The sequence below is a fragment of the Capricornis sumatraensis genome, chromosome 10 (genome assembly GCF_032405125.1).
Source record: "Capricornis sumatraensis isolate serow.1 chromosome 10, serow.2, whole genome shotgun sequence".
Taxonomy (NCBI): Eukaryota; Metazoa; Chordata; class Mammalia; order Artiodactyla; family Bovidae; genus Capricornis; species Capricornis sumatraensis.
The window spans coordinates 95,791,248-95,795,239 of NC_091078.1; the positions used below are offsets into that span (position 1 = coordinate 95,791,248).

The window sequence follows — 3,992 nt, forward strand, 5'->3', positions numbered from 1 at the left end:
GGCCGTCTCCTACCCACAGTACCTCGCGCCTATCCCCTTCCCCCACCACACGTTGCCTAAGGAGGCGGCCAATCCGCGAAAGTGTCTGGCTGCACGAGGGCTGCTGGGAACTGTGGTCGCTAGGGCAGCACGTCACTTAACTACAGCCTGTGTCAATTTCCTACGTATTTCCCTTTCTTCAAAACCTCGGCCTTGTCTGCCTCTTCCAGATCCGGATTAGATCTCTTATCTTTATTAACCATAGTAATTATTTGCCTTTGCTACATGGGCCTTAGTACAGTTTGTTTTCACCGACGCGATGTAAACCATCACATTTAATCTTACTTTAGAAGGAACGAAGGTTGATCACCTTTTGCATTATTGAATGCTAGATTTTATTATTAGGCTGCATGCTTCACAAATATCTATTTCCATCTTCATGACCTTTTGGGATGACTATTAAACCCATTTTGCAAGTAAGAAAATTGACGTTTCTGGTAATTAAGAGGTTTCTTGAAGGCAGTCTTCAGAATATTATCTTATTGGTTATCCTTAGTCTAAGGCAAGGACACGGGAAAGTTACTTTCCAGGGTTAATAGAACAGTTGAACGGCACCATCAACTCAATAGACATGACTCTGAGCAGGACATAGTGAAGGCCCGGGAGGCCTGGCATGCTGCAGTCCAGACGACTGAGCAACTGAACAACAATTTCATAGTTACAATTGGCTGTCTGTGTATGCTGTGTTCAGTTACGTTCAGTCAACCCCAAGGACTGTAGCCTGCTAGGCTCCTCTGTCCATGGGATTTTCCAGACAATACTGGGGTAGGTTGCCATCTCTTCCTCCAGGGGAACTTCCTGACCCAGGGATCAAACCCATGCCTACCTGTGTCTCCTGCATTGCAGGTGGATTCTTTACTGCTGAGCCACTGGGAAGACATCTCAAAATTAACACAGCCTGGGAGCCATCCATGACTTTTTTTCCCTTGCACTCAATCTGTCAGCAAATTTCTGTTGACTCTACCTTTAAAGAGCTGCCTCAAATGCTGGTCTCCTAGTCAAAACCATTATCACTGTCCTTGTTTTAGAAACAGTAGGTCACACTTAAAGGTCACACTATGGGTTCCACACTATAGTGGTGGAACTGGGATTTGAATTAGTAAATCTGGTTTGAGTCCATGCCTTCATCCACTAGAATGTAAACTCCAGAAGGGTGAGGACTTTTCTCTGTTTAGTTTTATATCCCCCAGTGCCTCTGCTGCTGCCAGGCACACGGTATACACTGATAAATATTCGTTGAGTGAACAAATGAATCCACTACCAAAATTAAAAGTGCAACATTTGCAGCAGAAGCAGCAGAGATGCTTCAGCAATTCGAGAGATATTTGGACCCTGACTCATCAAATGGTGGTATACTTATGTATCCAATTGACATAACTTGACCACTGGCATTCTTTATAGATACAGTTTAAGGGAACTGACTTTTAAGGTCACATATACAAATTGAAAAACTAGACCATAACAATGCAGAGGAAGGTATTAATTATGGAAAACCAAATTTATACTCTTCTCTTTTTGGGTAAGAAAAAATCTTTCAAGAATAAGTAGAAGGATGGCAAAAGAGATTTCAAACCAGAAGCTTCAGATATACTAGGAAATCTTTTTCCCAGAAAAACATGTTTTAACTAAGGCTTATCCTTCAAGGACATTAAGTGACTGACACTGGAAACTTTGGATAATTAAAAACATGCCTCACTTTGGCAGCACATATACTAAAATTGGGACGATAAAGATTAGCATGGCCCTTGTACAAGGATGACACACAAATCTGTGAAGCGTTCCATATTTAAAAGAAGAAAAAAACCCAAAACATCCCATGAGAATAGATGGAAAGGTAGAAATCACTGGATTTCAGAATGGATAACTTTTCTCTCTCTCTTCTCCTGGCTCTATCTTCCTATCTATCTCCCTCCCTACCTGCTTCCCTATCTATTATCTACCTTTTGTTCCAGCTGCTATAACAAAATGCTGCAGAATGGTTAAGTTGTAAACAACAGAAAATTTTTTTCTTACAGTTGTGGAGGTTGGGAAGTCCAGGATCAATGTTCCAGCATGTTTGGGTGAGAGCCCTCTTCTAGGCTGCAAAATTCTTGTATCTTCACATGGTGAGTTCTGTGGAATTTCTTTTATAAGTGCACTAATCCCATTACGACAGCTGATACCTCCACTTTCATGACCTAATTACTTCCCAGTCTTCACCTAGCAATACTATCACCTTTGGTGTTAGGTGATACTGGTGGTGGTGGGGAACACAAGCATTCAGACCATAGTACTGCCTACACACATAGACTTTTCTACATTTTCATAAGTATGTATGTATCTATATGTAGCATTCAACAGGATGACATCAACTTAGAAGGAAAACTTAGTCTGACTAGTTCAGGAAAAGCTTGGACCAGCTTCCAAAAAGTGTTTTGACCTACTCAATGAAGGTTGGACAGGGAGTAATAAGACATATCACAGATGCACTCATGACTATCAGTTAGACCAGAAGGGCTCTTGGAGTACATCTGTCTAGGGCTGAAAGATTCAAATGGCCCTTCTTCTAAAATGCTGCCTTAGTGGTAGCAAGGCCCAGAACTAGGGGCTCTTGATCCTGAAGCCAATGTACTCCTGTTTGTCTTCCTTTTTGAAGGGGTCAAAAGATTAAGAGAAAGGGGTTATTCTTGGACACAGCATAGCAAACTATTTAAATTCACATTTACTGTTGCTAGAAATGCTTATTCCTTGGTATATTCCTCCATCTCCTTACCTCTCCCACCCCTCCCATCCTGTCCAAAAATGCCAATACCCCTACTCAGTTTTTTTTTTTTTTAATAGAACCCTCCTTGGTCCTCCTTTATGCATGCAGACTCTCGTTTGACCAAAGGTTGGCAAAAACCACAAGCCCTGGGCCAATTCTGGCTTGTGACCTGTTTTTGTAAATAAAAGTTTTATTGGAACACAGCCAAAATCATTTGTATTGCCTGTGGCTGCTTTCTTACTATAGTAGAGCTGAGTTAGTTGCTACAGAAATCCTATGACTTATAATATAAAGACTAAAATACTGACTCTCTGACTCTTTACAGAGTTTACAAACCCCTACCTTATACAATCAAGATGTTCCTTCAAACATGCAGTTCTCTAAGAAACATTCTTCCCCTGAGATACCTGAGAAGTGCAATTCTTAGTACCATATGCTCCCTTAAGATATTATTTTTAAGTTTTAATAGGTTCACAAGATATAGCAGTCCTTTTAACTACAAAGAATTTTTTTAAAAACCCTTTCCTTTGGAAGCAAATTCTGTGAAATGGTATGAGTGATATGGTGGGCAATAAGGAAAGATTTGAAAGAGGGCAGACACTTCTTTGGAGAATCCTAGCCATGGAGGGAAGGAGAAGCTGGGGCAGTGGCTGCAGAGAAGTGGCATAATTCCTATTATGTTGGCATAATAATTCCTATTATGCCAGCTTGCTGTGGTGATCACAATGTGTGAAGCACTGAACACCCAGGAGACACTCAGAAAAAGAGGTGTCACAACACTGCCTCCCCCAACCACCAACAAAGTCAGAAGAGCACTTCTAAAGGTCTAATGAGTAATAAACCCACATATGGAAACAGGTTCAGCCTTAGCAGTTACAATAATGAGATGCTGTTTTCACTAATGAGATTAGATCTGACAGTATTCATACAGGCCAGTGTTCAAAGGTCCCTGCAGCCAGTCCTCTCACACTGATAGTAGGCAGTGTTCCAGAGCTCATGAAAGCCCTTGCTGCCATTTCAGCATCACCTCAAATGGGCCCACATCAAGGGATTTTCCCCCGCCTACCATTAGCCCCAACCCCCACCCATCTCTGGGAGGAAAATTTAACCACCCCCCCCAAAAAAAAAATCACATTGAAAAAAAGTTTATTTAAAAAAGTTCTAGCAGCAAGAACAGTAACAAAACAAAAAGAGAGACGGACAAACAAAA

General features: G+C 41.3%; 1 non-coding gene across 1 annotated transcript; it reads left to right on the plus strand.

Annotated features, from left to right (window-relative positions):
* The first annotated feature begins 1,726 nt into the window (after positions 1-1,726).
* Positions 1,727-1,829, plus strand: LOC138088061 (U6 spliceosomal RNA). The gene has a single exon (XR_011145652.1). It is a non-coding gene; the product is annotated as a U6 spliceosomal RNA (small nuclear RNA).
* Positions 1,830-3,992: the final 2,163 nt, after the last annotated feature.